Genomic DNA, 14,840 nt, shown 5'->3' with positions numbered 1-14,840 from the left:
TATATATATATAGTATATATAATAATATATAATATATAGTGATAGTAATACCAGCTTTCATTTGAGCTTTTAATTATTAATATTCCGATCTTAATAATCGTACCTAAAGCACTGTTTTTAATCAGTTAACTTCAAAATACTGTATCGCTCAATCAGAAAACATAAATTTGATTATATCTTGGATGTGGAATTTAGTTTGTGATATTTTTACTCAATTCAAATTACGTTATTCTATTTGTTTTGACCTAAGAACCTTCAGTGAAATACCAGCTTCCTTTTGATTTATTGATTATTAAGATCGGACGTACCTAAAGGACACAGCTAAATCACGAACAACACAAATTGTTCAAAAAATAGAGTCATTTATCATCGATTTATAGTCAAACGATCTTGCTTGCGACATCAACAGTAACTGTCGACTTTGACGGGTTTCATCTAGGCAATCTTTAAAAAATCAAACTTTCATAATTATTTGCAAATCTACACAAATTAGGTTTACCAATGACCTATTAATTAATAAAATCGGTTCAGTAGAACTGTAGATTTAATTGTACAAAGTTTAACAACATCTTTCATTCAGTATTTTCTCACCACTATAAATTGGGAGGTTGCTTAAGGTTTTTGAAAATAGAGTAACTTTTAAATGGTGAGGAAATCGACCAAAGTGGACGGTGATATTCTTGATAGAATAAAATTTCCTGAAAATACTCAATAAAGACAGTCTAAAGTTGGCTACAAATATAAACTTGGAAAAAGGCGTTTTAAATGTATTATTGTTTATTTTCATTTTTTCTCCTCAAAAAGTAATAAAATCACACTTTCATAACTATTTGCAAATCTACACGAATTAGGCTTTCCAACGATTAAGTAACAAAATCGGTCCGGCAGGAATTTTAAATTTTATGATTTTTAAATAGATTTGTTTTTCTTACAAAATATATAGATGAAGTATAATTTAAAACATGCCATGTAAATTAATGGTATGTTTCGGGAATAAATCGTTTTATTTTAAAACGAGCTGTTGGCCCGTCCTACAGGGATTCCTGTTGGGAATCGAGCAGTCCATTAAAATTGTATATAATTATATCAATATGTCTATTCCTAATTCAAGCTTAGTTTAAGCAGTTCAAAGTTTATTGTAAAGAAAAAGCTACCAAGATTAATTAAAACTTCTGGTCGTCGTTACTTTCCCAACCTGTTGTCAAAAATTCGGGTGGTAAAACAATTTTCATAAGCTTTCTTTTGAAGTCTCGCGAGCTTCGATTCGTATAAAGCAATGGTTATAGAATCTTACTTAATTTCTATAATCCAAAATCACAGAGTAAATAAACTAAACTCATAGTTCTTAGAATATTTGTATATTCAACCAGCTGTTAGTTATAACAAATTATATAAAACAAACTAAAGATTTTATAGACTGTTGAAATAATAAATTAGAACATCTATTATTTTAATTTTACTTTGTATATTTAAATTATATCTCGTCCTCAAACCGAATAAATAAACCTATCAATTATTAAAGCATTACACATAGTATAGAAAGTCAACCCTACGTATGTCATTTCATTTTCATCCAAATGCTGAACTTGTGCCGAAAACGCTGATTGTTTACAGCTGTTACGTTAAGCAAATTGTATTTTTTTTTTTTTTTTATCAGAATTTATTTTACAATCTGTTCAAACTTCAAATATGAGAACAATAAGTAAAACATATATCAAACAATGTCAGGAAGCAAGCACCTGTTCATCAACAAGTCTTGCCAAAAATTTGATCAGTCATTGCAAGCACCTGTTCATCAACAAGTCTTGCCAAAAATTTGATCAGTCATTAAAACATTTACAGAAATCTGTAGTTTAGGTCCAGCACATGCACAACACTTTTTAACCTGTTAATGCACTGACTATTGTCCAGCAGATTAACAGCAAGACTGTTCGGATGATATTCTAATTTTTCTTGATAATTTTTGCTAAGGTCTGTAATTTCTTCTTTCACTGATTTAATTTTGAAGTCATTCCTAATTGTAGTGTTGGATACGAACCAGGGTGCGCCAATAATTCTTCTCAGTGCCTTAGCCTGAAATCGTTCAAGAATTTCGATGTTGGATTTGCTCGAGGTCCCCCAAAGTTGAATTCCGTATGTCCAAATTGGTTTGATCATAACTTTATACAGTAAAATTTTGTTAGCCAATGATAATTTTGAATTCGTACCTAGTAGCCAATTGAGTTTACGAAGTTTTAATTCCATTTGCTGTCTCTTGCACCAGATATGAGATTTCCAATTTAATTTTTTGTCAAGAGTTAGACCTAAATATTTTACACTGTCTGCCTCCGTTAAGGCTACATTATTAATGGATACAGGAGGATTGTACCCTGTTCTCAGAGTAAAAACAATATGTTTGGACTTGTTTTCGTTGACTTTTATCCTCCACTTTTTAAGCCAATACTGGAGATCAGTCAAGGCAGCTTGTAGATTTATGTAAGCGACTTGAGGGTCCACATGACTCGACAACAGTGCGGTGTCATCAGCAAACGTAGCAGCTGTGACGTTGGGGACCATAGGGATGTCTGCTGTATATATCAAATATAGCAAGGGACCAAGAACACTCCCCTGAGGTACCCCAGACTTTATCGGCTTCAGATCAGATAACGAATTTTCGAATTTTATTTGAAAAGATCGATTGGTCAGATATGATTTTAGAAGGTTGTACAAAGAGTGAGGGAGAGACGTTTTGAGTTTAAACAGAAGTCCGACATGCCACACCTTGTCAAACGCCTGTTGGACATCCAAAAATGCAGCAGAACAGTACTGTTTTTTCTCAAATGTGTTTTTTATAATATCCACTAACCGGTGGGTTTGTTGAATGGTAGAATGTTGTTTGCGGAAGCCGAACTGATGATCTGGTATTAAGTTTAATTCATCAACAGTGGGGGTTAACCTTTTAAGTATTACCTTTTCAAACAACTTTGATACTATAGGAAGCAAGCTTATGGGTCTGTAAGAAGATGCGTCATTAGGTGGTTTGCCTGGTTTTGGGATAACAACTATTTGTGCAATTTTCAGTTGAACAGAAAAATATTCCAATCGTAACATAGCATTAAATATAAATGTCAACAACATAATGGCTTTACGAGGTAGTTCTCTTAAAATTTTTCCAGTGATGAGATCGTCCCCAGGACTTTTCACGGGGTTAATTTCCTTAAAAATTATTCTTGAAACCTCTGAAGGAGTGCAAGATTTTATAGGCAGTGACAACTGATTTGGTGTATCCAAAAATTCGTAAATTTCACTTTCGTCATTGGGGGGATTCGGAGTAATAGGCTTAAATACATCAGAAAAGTAATCTTCAAAAACCTTCGCTTTTTCTTCAGGGGTTTTAGCCCAGGACCCGTCAGGTTTCCGAATTGGAGGTACATGTTGAACTGGACGTTTAATATATTTAGTAGACTTCCAAAGAGAATACTCAGTTGCTTCAGTTGGGGTTAGATTTTTCGTAAAATCGTCAAACCATGTATTTTTCAGTTCCACTAAACATCGTTTTAATTTCTGAGCTGCACGATTTAGACGAGTTTTATCAAGAGGGTCGCGTGAATTTTGCCAAATTCTCCGTAGTCTACGTTTTTCTGCTACTTTCTTCTTAATATAAATTGGGTAGTTATTTGATTTTGAGACACAGATTTTAGATTTTGGAGTTGCTTCCCAGGCTGATTTCTGTATGGTAGTGTTGAAGTAATTTATTGATTCTTCCACATCATGTTCATTCCGTAACGGGATTTTAAGATCAATACTGTTATTTACAAGGGTCCTAAAGTAATCCCAGTTTGTATTCTTATTACACAACGACGGGGATTTTTCCTTCAAGCATATACTAGTACTGTAAGTTATGATTACAGGGGAGTGGTCTGAAGAAAGATCAAGGGATGATTCGATATTCGTGTAGTTCAATTGTATACCTTTAACTACAAAAAAGTCCAGTAGGTCCGGTATTTTATTTCGGTCAGTTGGCCAGTAAGTAGGTAAACCTGAAGATACACAATCCAAATTCATTTCTGTTATAGCTCTGTAAAGAGTTCTGCCTCTTGGAGTTACTAGTCTCGAGCCCCAGTGTGTGTGTTTAGCATTATAGTCCCCACCCGCAATAAATGTTGGCCCAAGTGTTGAGAAAAAGTCTCTAAATTGATCCCTACTTATTGCATGAGGTGGAGGACAGTAGACTGCCGAGAGTGTAAGAGAGGCGTTATTGCCACATTTTACAACAATACTCGTGGCTTGTAAGAAATCATTTTGCATGTTAGGAAGCTCATAGTGTTTTAGTTTTTTGTGCACTAGTACAGCAGTTCCTCCATGAGCTCTATTATTTGGATGGTTAGTAAAGTAGACAATATAACCAGGAATTTTGAAGAAACTTCTATCAGTGAAATGGGTTTCAGAAATGAGGCATACATCTATTTTTTGTTGAGTGATAAATAACTCAATTTGTATTATACCAAAACCTAGAGTAGAATGTTAGCGTCGGCTGCTGGACTTTTTAAAATTAAAAAAACTGAAACCCTAAACTAAAATAGTGGCTTCGACATTCCCTAGTTCCCAAAATTGGCTTCTTTCAAATCTTTCTTTCAACGCAAAAATGATAAAAATCCGTCAAGTGGTTGATGCAGAATCGTGAAATAAAAAAAACTCTGTTACGTTTTAATATATAAGATAACGTACACATTTTTGTAATATTCCTGGAATTAGTTTGGATTTTTATTACTCGATACTTAAATTATATAAATAGCCAAAGGCAAGACAACGTCTGCCGGCTTCAGCTAGTTTTTTGATAATCCTATCTCCTCTCTGGCATTATTTAATTCGAAAATGATTACATTGCATTATAAAGTGATTTCATACGTTGTAGGCCCACTTATTATGTCGTACAGTATACCCCTTCAATCATGTGTAATAGCTATTTACCTTACAAGTGTAGTAAGAGCGTTTTTACATCACGCAGGTGAAGGTTGTGCAACGAGCTGAAGCGAGTTGCATAATTTACCTAAGTGATGTAAACACGCTCTTGCGTAACGTGTAACGTACAAGATTTTACCTGACCCGACAATATACAGGAGGTTACGAACGAACAATATTAATCATTATCCATTTCACTCATCTTCTAACAGTAACGTTAATTTACAAACAAAAGCTAGGTTAGGAAAATTCTTCAAAACATAACAATAAAATTCAAGAGCACAGCTGATTTCTAGCGTTGAACGTCGTTGGCTCCATAGAGGTATATTTTTTAAGTTAATCACTCAATGTTATTTAAATGGGTTTCATTACATCACCGAGTGAGTTTTTGATACTTTACATCACTCGAGAAGTAAGGAAGTTGTATACATCACGCTTGGGATAGGGAAGTTTAACATGGCGGGTTAGGTAAAAGATTAAATACACCTATAAAGAGTTATTAAATTGTGAGTGAAAATAGAATGATAAGTATTTGCTATTTAATTAGAAGAAGATTTACCTAAAAATGGGGCCCATTGGCTTCCTTATGGGGCAAGAATAAGTGACCCAATGTTCCCAGTGTCAATAAGCAAACTTTTTTAATTAAAAGAAAACTTTTTTTCGTGGTGGGCCCTCCATAATAGTAGGCTATTTTTAGGACGCATTCATCCCTTAGCCACCTTCCTAAGATAAATAAATTATTACACATGAGAAAACTGATTTAATATGCTGATAGAATTCTGTATTTTTATGGCCAAAGGTGAATATTTACTTATAAATCCGGATACAATCTGAATGATTTTCCTAAAGCAGATGGAATTAGTGGTTAGTAATAAATATTGACTCTTTCCGTAACATGATAGACTAATTATATAAACTCATTCTCCCATATAATGAAAGTGGCTTTGGCATGAAACAAACTCACGAACAAACAATTGTAAGACTCTTAAAAAACCTTTTGGGCAACCTAAAGCCAATAAAAAGGCAGGAAATATTGTGTTAAATGAATTCTTCAATTACGTTTTTTAGGGAACACAATCGCCATACTTATTATTGCTTATCCTCCCTTCATTTAACTAAGATTTTAATGACTTCACTCTATCCATCGCAGTTAGCTGAATTTACATAAACCTCAAGATTAACCGTCGATTTCGATGGGGTTCCACTAGTACATAAATTATGGAAGCAGCCAGATTGGGTAAAATAAAATATGTAAAAACAACAATTCATTTAATTTAAATAACAACCCCTAATTATTCGGTCCACAATGGAATGACATGCCGGGCACGTTATCGGTACTCTTACTTGAGTACCATCTCCATTAATAGAGAATAACTGTTGAGAGACAAATGCCCTCAAACACCAAACACCTACTACAAAACACGGGGTGGCCACAGGGGGTGCAAAGCCTCGTGGGCTGCATTAACACCGCAGAAGCGGAGCGGCGCGGCGGTTCGATGACCAGAGGGTCCAGTTTTGCGAGCAAGAGAACAAAGAGTTTGCGTTCCTTGAAACCCAAACAAAGACTGTTGTGTTGGGGTGCGAGCTTTATCTCGGCGGCAGGTAGCTACAGCCGCGACAAGGGTCGCTGCAGTTGTAGCTAAATAATATCATCGACGCATTGACGGTGGTGGATAGATATTGTTAAAATAAAAATGAATTATAATAATTATCATAGTTCAATGTCCTTATTAAGAGCTTAATTTTTACGCAAAAACACCTTATATCAGACAAATGTGCTTTATGGACAGATTTCACGTTTAAGTCCCTACCACGTGCAACACTTGGTTTTTAGCAAATTTCCCAATAGGAAATCAATAGTTTCTTAGCAAACGTATTTACTGTTTACAATTAACATAATATGTTCTTCTCACTTTTAGTTTCTGCCAACAGTGGTTGGAATTTCATAACAGTGTTTGTTTCCCATGTTAATCTTATGGAGAAATACGAAACTTTAAAGGGCCTCTGGGCCTCACTCTCTAATTATTTCCCTAAGCAGAAAGTTTCCTGTACAACTTCACGTTACGCTCTTTCCAATGATACCAAAAACATGCCAATCGGTTCAGTAGTTTCGGAGGAGTAATTGTCACAAAAAACCTGCTTGCGTATTAAATAAGTAATAGATATACTGTTATAGTGTCCCTGTTGCTGTTTTCTTTTTAGTATATCAATTCATCCAGGCTCTCTCTCTTTTTCTATTGTAATATTTGCGCCAACCCAAATTCAAATCTTTATAATTAATACGCTACATGAAACTTTGTCGGTTGAACTCCTCCGCCATTTCTTAACCGATTTTATCCATTGACGTCTCATTGGAAAGAGCGTGTCGAGTAGATTTGCAAACTGACCTTACATTTATGAAAAAGTCCCGTAAGCTCTGCCCCAGTGGCTTTAAAGGTTCCCATGTTTTCCTTATGAAGAACATAATTGTTTACATTTTGATCAGCTGTATAATTTAATTGCTGTTATTTATCTTTCAATTCAACGGAACGCATTGGGTTCATTTACTGATTTTGGTTGAATAGAAATGAAATACATGTACTACTTTAATTTACAATTTAAATAATCGAGAAAGCCTTGGCAATTTGATATATTTTACCTCCTATGTAATGAAGAACACCTACAGTATGAATATTCCCACAAAAAATGAACAAGGATGTTAGTCGAAGTGTTACTATTTTTTAGGAAACACGGGGGACTTAACTTTATGATTATTGGCAAAGAAAGGAAAACACTCTAAGGCTGAATTAAACTGTTACGGCAAGGACATTAAATATATGTTTTATTAAAAGTCAAGAGATTTTAAAATAATATGACTACATCCAAAAAACGTTAATAAAACTTTCATTGAAGGATTTGCATTATTCACATTTAAGGGAAACAAAAAAACCATCTAAACAATGTTAGGCCTTTCAATTCTGCATTTTTCAGGTAAATTTATCCATTGAGTATACACGTATATAATTGAATATACGTGTACTCAATTATATAACATACGTCATAACAGTAACTAGCCAAATTATTGCCAATTGAAGCAAATACAATTGTAATAGAGAGGTTATGAAGAAAATCAGGCAGTTCTTAAGTAATGTAAACAAAATGTTATCGTTGTAAAAAAATTACAGAAATTTGTAAACGTACTGGCAACAATGGGTAGTACCATGCAGACTACATTATCATTGACGAAGATCAACATGGACAACCTAATGCGGCTATAAGTGGGAAATATTTGTAGAATACGCTAAAAAACTAGATCAGCTTTTGAAAAATGATAAAATATTTACAAGAAATGTTGATTATATTGAACTGTTAGGTACGTGATCTATGAGTTGAGTCTTTTAAACTCATCGGAAATTATGACTTTTATTAGGTTTTAAATAAGTTATTTGTTTTTAAACAACTACCGTACTTTACTTCTTCGCAATTGCTCGATTTCGAGCAACATGTACACTTGTAGTAAATGTTTCATTTCAACCAAGTGTTCGTAGCAAACTGTTGAACTGTCAAACTTCCATTACTATCCAAACTATCCATTATTTCGTAAATTGCCCTTTAAGGTCGTAATTCATTTCTAAAGCGAACCTTCCATATACCTAATGTTAAAAATACCTTAGCTGTACTAAACTTATTCGTTTGTTATTCTTTCAATTTATTTCCTTATTAAAATAAGTGTGGTTTTTTGTATTAGGTACTGTCTTCTGTGTTAAAACATGTAGCACATGAAATGGTAGATATCGCCCCATTTTCAGGATTCTCTACGGAGAAAATTCGTTTGAGTAGGTTGGTGTATGTCTCAAATCAAAGAAATAAAATGACTCGACTTAAATTACTTAACACAGGTTATCAGTAAGGCATATAAGGTTTTCTTAAGTTCTCGATTCTGGAAACACTTTGTTGCAGCATATGTTACCGGTACCTCGAATTGAAGCAGATCGTTTAGCATTCATTAGAAGTCATCAGTTAAAACTGAGAGCAGAAATACCGGTAATGTAAGTGAGCCTTGACGACGCAAATAGAGATATTTAAAATTAGTTTCTAATAAGTTTTCAAACAACTCTAAGATGTAACTAAAACCATTCGAATTTAAGCTTAATGTTTTTCTTGGCGTTGTGTTTCATACTATGCGGCTCATTGAGCCTCCACGGGTTCTCTAGTACTATACAATAATTGAAAATATGATGTCATTTTGAAAAAATTTACAAAACTACAACATAGCAGCTTATAAATAAAATATTATTAAAAGCAACAAAGATTAACAATCCATTGATTAAATTAATGGAAAAGGCGTTCCTATCATCCCACAATACGGCGGAGTTTGCAAAAGGTATACTAGATTTTGCAGGCGTTGTTTCGTATAGTACTCAGCCATGCATATACAATAAGTGCCGGCTATGTATAACAAGCTTTATTTTTACATTGATTTCCTTGTAAAATCAAATAACTCAATTGTTAATATAAGTGTAGTAAGAAGATTCGTTCACTTCGTTCACTCATCTATTATTACAATTAATACAATAATAGCATTCCCCAAAAATTTAAGTTGCCTTTTTTAAAATAAAACTTATTATGATATCTTCTGGCCAAAAGTTTAACTATCGTTTTGATTTTAAAATATTTATTTAACATTACAACGTTTAAAGTAAATTATTCACCTACTATAAGAGGGTTTCGAAAAGGGTAATTAACTTCAAAAAATACAAAAGGATTTTTTTATTCTAAGAAAATAAGCAGAAACCAGATTTATTTATCTTAATAGCAAAAATGCTATACAAATATATAGCACGGGTTACTTTTGTATTAGTCTTACTCTTATCCCATTTAAATACTATAATAATGATAGTATCAATAAACAAATGCATATTAGTTATGTAAAGGAGACTTTGTCCTGACCGCACCAGCCTAACAGATGCGTTGGCCACTGGCAACAAGGTCTACCGGCAGCAAACACGACTACATCCCCTTCACCCGTCACGGAACTAGTTCAGCTCGGACATTTCGCACCACCAATCGTAGGTCAGGTTGGTGGTCGTAGACCTTGTTGGCCGCGGACCTTGGCGCGTCCCCTCGTTCGTTCACTCTTCTTAGCCTTTTATAATACAATACGCGTTCTGGCACGGCCACCTTTAACTACAGGCCGCGGCCAAGTTTGGTGTCATACGTCCCATAAGATAACATGGCAAACAGGTGACATCAGCTCATTTATTCGCACTTTATTTATTTAAATTTAAATTTATGAACATAAATTTATTTAAATATTGAAAATAAAACATACAGAATTTAAAACCAAAACAATATAAATGAAAAATTTATATCTGTACATTTGAAGCGGAGTCAATATTGTCATAGTCCAGTAACCAATCGTTCGTAAATACACAAATACCATTACTCCAAACAAAACAGCTGCTGTTACAACACCACTTGCGACGTTGCCACTTCGAAGGCCGCGGCCTGGAGTTAAAGGTGGTCATGGTTCTGGTCTGTCAGCGCCGTAAAAATCTATTTTCCGTTTATTTCTGTTGTTGGGGGCGTAATGGGTGAAAATGAAAATAATTAATAACTCGAAGGACCAGAACTAATTAATAGTTCAAGAGAAAAATAATTAAATTAGAGAAAATGGCGAATCTGCAATTTGAAGGGCACTGAGGTCCCGAGATGGAATAAAATGTCTTGTGAGGGGCAAATGAGATTAGTTTTAGAGTCTAATTAAAACACACACAAAACTTTAAGGTTGTACCTTGAGTCCAATTATCCAAAGGTGGAGAGTATGGCAGCGGCGTCGTCTATGGTGGAGCGATGGCGGATGGCGGAGTCCTTAGACCGAGTGCTTCTGTTTTGTAGAATTTTGGAGAACGCAACGCACCCAAGTTCATAATCACAAAGAGCTCACTAATACGCGGAAGTCACGGTGAAAACGTACGGAAAGTCTAGAAGTAATACACGGACGCGCACACACTGTCTTGAGGTTTGAAGAGTCTGAAAGCACTAGATCACAATTTAAGTAATTTAATCACAAACAAAAGGGGGAAATTAAAATGTATATATAGTTAAATGTACTATAGAGGAGAGGGAGGCCAGATATAATTAATCTATAGCCTAAAAATACGTTTAAGAGAGGTAAAATGGGCAATTAATGTCCCGAGATACGAGAAACGGAATACACCGTGAGTTATGGACGCCGACCGTGGACAGACAGACGCCGATCGCCGGCTTCACACTTTGAAAAATGCAATTGTGGTTTAGAGGGGTCTAGGAATTCGATGGCCAATAGGAAATGCGATTGAAGCAAACACGGCGTCAGGTGATTCATGGGTATGTAGTACAGGAAAATAGGCCTTACTGTGGCGGGAAATTCGAGCAGGCTTAGCAATCTCATTTGAATATTGAAAGCGGGAGTCTATTTACAATAAATTGGTACTGAGACTAAATAATATTACAATAAATGTGGTGATTTATATACACATTAGCATGATTAATTAACCAGTGACTTAATTAACATAATGATTAATTTCTAAATACTCTAAAAATATGAATACCGAACATTCCGGCCCCCTTGAAGCATTACAGCTTCAACAGACAATTAATTAAAAAACACAAGAGCAAACGTAAACCACACTTAAATCTAATATGTACATAGAGTAGGTTTCTTGGACTTAGTCTTCATTGCATGGCAGAGGGAAGACCTTGTGAACAGGCCGTGTGAAAGTCCCAGAAGCTGTCTTCACTGTGACGACTCGAACTGTTCCATCAGCGCCAGGGTGAGTGGAGACGATGCGTCCAAGAGGCCAGGTGAGTGGAGGTGAATTGGAGTGAATGAGCACCAAGTCTCCGGTCTTCAAATTCTCATGAGGGGTGGTCCACTTGGATCGCTGCTGGAGGGAGTGGAGATATTCAAGCTGCCAACGCCTCCAGATACGCTGGTGAAAAGCCTGGACAAGCTGCCACTGACGAAGACGATTGAAGGGCACTTCAGACAGGTGAGGTTCCGGCAGGGCAACTAATGGAGCTCCGATGAGGAAATGTCCAGGGGTCAGCACAGAAATTTCGGAAGGGTCTGAACTAAGAGCTGTAAGAGGGCGCGAGTTTAGCATTGCCTCTACTTGAATGGACAAAGTTTGAAATTGGGTTAAAGTTAAAATGGTTTCACCAATTACCCGTTTCAGATGGTATTTTGCACTTTTAACGGCACTTTCCCATAAGCCACCTTGATGAGGTGCAGAGGGGGGGTTGAAATGGAAGTTAATTCCTTTGGGGGTGGTGAAATGAACAATTTTGTCGTGCGAATCAGGTGTAAGGATGGTTTCACGGATTACCTTGCGTAATTCCGAGTTTGCACCAACAAAGTTGGTTCCGCAGTCAGAATACAGATCGGAACAGAGTCCGCGTCTCGACACAAAACGTGTGAGAGCGGCAATGAAGCCTGAGGTGGTAAGATCGGTGACTACCTCTATATGAATAGCTTTGGTAGCCATGCAGATAAAAATACACAAATAGACCTTAATCTGTCTAAGAGCTTTGAGACTGCAAACGCGAACACTAAATGGTCCGGCGTAATCTACGCCTGTAGATGAGAATGGACAAGTAGGATTGACCCGATGAGCAGGTAAATCACCCATTAGAGGGATTTTGTTTCGTGGTTTATTTTTAAAGCACACAAGACACTTAAATATGCGCGAGCGGATAACGCTCCTGGCCGATAGAATCCACACTTTTCGGGCGAGTAGTGATTGAGTTAGTTGCGGACCTGAGTGCAAGTGTACCTGGTGGTAAAAGTCTATAAGCAAATTCACTACAGTATGAGACTTGGGTAGAACAATAGGGTGACGTATGTCATGAGCAAGCGAACAATGTGACAATCGGCCACCGACGCGTATGAGACCATTAGGGTCGAGGAAGGGGGTGAGTTTCTGTAATTGTGCAGAACATATTGAGCCTTTGTTCAATAATTTAATATCCGCACTGAAATGGAGTTTTTGCACTAGTTTAAAAATTGTCACTTCCGCTAGATTTAATTCACTGAGTTTTAAGTGTCCAGAGAGTTTGTTTTTAGACCTGGAAGAGTTTATGAATCGTAGTACATAAGCTAGCACACGGGTTAGTTTCAACCAAGATGAATATTTAGACAATAACTCCCATTCCGAAGGGGCGACTGTTGCACTAAGTACACTAAGAGGAGTTTCTTTGATTTCGTCCGTGGGAGTGAGTTCAGACGGCGAAAAACATGAGGGGGGCCAGTTGGCCGCAGGGAGCTGTAACCATGGTGGGCCAGTCCACCATAAGGGATGGTCAATGAGAGATGAGGCTAGAATTCCTCGTGAGGCACAATCAGCGGGGTTTTCCGTCCCTTTTATGTGCCGCCACTGATAACTGGGAATGATTTCTTGCACTTGGGCTACACGATTAGCCACAAAGGTCTTTAGTCTGTATGGAGGGGTTTGTAGCCAAGTAAGAACTACAGATGAGTCACTCCACAATACAGTGGTATTCGTAGTAAGAGAGTTAAATTGTTTTTCACAATAATGCACTAGTTTTGATAAGAGGTGAGCTGCACACAATTCCAAGCGGGGTAAAGTTACCTTTTTTAACGGGGCAACACGAGTCTTAGACAATATTTGTTTCACAATGACTGTTTTGTCACTAGATTCACACCGGAAATACACTACCGCGGCATAACCGCATTCCGATGCATCACAGAAACCGTGAAGCTCGATATCAGAGGAGTGAGCGAGCGGAAATGCTCGGGGGATCTTAATTTGACCGAGGTGGTCTTTAGTGTTACTAGTGAACACATGCCACTTATGTGCGAGATCAGAAGGGAGAGGGTCGTCCCAATCAAGACCTTGAGTCCATAGTAATTGCATGAAGCATTTTGCTACCATGATTAATGGGGACAAAAATCCACAGGGGTCATATAGTTTGGCAATAAAGCTGAGCACGGAGCGCTTAGTCAGCTTTTCAGACGGGGGGTTGAAAGCGTAACAGAAACAGTCTTCTTCAGGAGACCAATGGAGACCTAGGATGGAGTACTGGGGAAGCTGAGCGTCTTGCAGGAAACTTGGAGTCTCTAGATGTTCCGAAGGAAATTTTTCTAGAATAGCAGAGGAGTTGGAGGCCCACTTGCGAAGTTCAAAGCCACCACGATGTAGAAGTTGGATAAGTTGGTCCTGTAGTTCAAGAGCAGCCTCAACGGAGTCAGCACCCGTGATAATGTCGTCCACGTAGGTGTGATGACGTAGAGAGTGAGAAGCCTGAGGGAAGGCATCACCTTCGTCTTCCGCTAACTGCATTAAAGTTTTAATAGCAAGGTAGGGGGAGCTGTTCATGCCGTAGGTGACGGTAGTAAGTTGAAACGTAGAGATTTCCTTTGAAGGGTCGTCACGCCACAGAATCAGTTGAAACTTTTGATCGTCAGGGTGCACTTGTATTTGGCGGTACATTTGCCGAATGTCACATGAAAACACAATTTTATGAGAGCGGAAGTTCAAAATTACGTCACAAATGTCAGTTTGTAATTTACGTCCTGTCAAAAGAATATCGTTTAAGGAGTGACCGGAACTGGTTTTGCTACTGGCGTCAAACACTGTCCTTAAATTGGTCGTGCTAGAGTCCTTCAGTACCCCATGATGAGGTAGGAAGTAGTGTGGGTGTATGTCTTCAACAAAATCTAGTTTTGTCATATGGCCGAGAGTTTGATATTCAGACATGAACGTCTTATACAAGTGTGAAAAATGGGGTTGAGCTTTAAATTTCTGCTCAATAGACAACAAGCGCTTTTCAGCAATGGGCCTAGATTGGCCTAGAATGGAGGGGTCCGTCTTGAACGGAAGTCGCACAACATAACGACCTGATTGATCACGAGAGTG

This window comes from Macrosteles quadrilineatus, unplaced genomic scaffold (assembly GCF_028750875.1).
Source record: "Macrosteles quadrilineatus isolate MER2022 unplaced genomic scaffold, UCM_ALF_1.0 Scaffold_8__2_contigs__length_117827958, whole genome shotgun sequence".
In the NCBI taxonomy this organism is placed as follows: Eukaryota; Metazoa; Arthropoda; class Insecta; order Hemiptera; family Cicadellidae; genus Macrosteles; species Macrosteles quadrilineatus.
The sequence above is the reverse complement of the archived record's forward strand: the minus strand, read 5'-3'. Positions refer to the sequence as shown.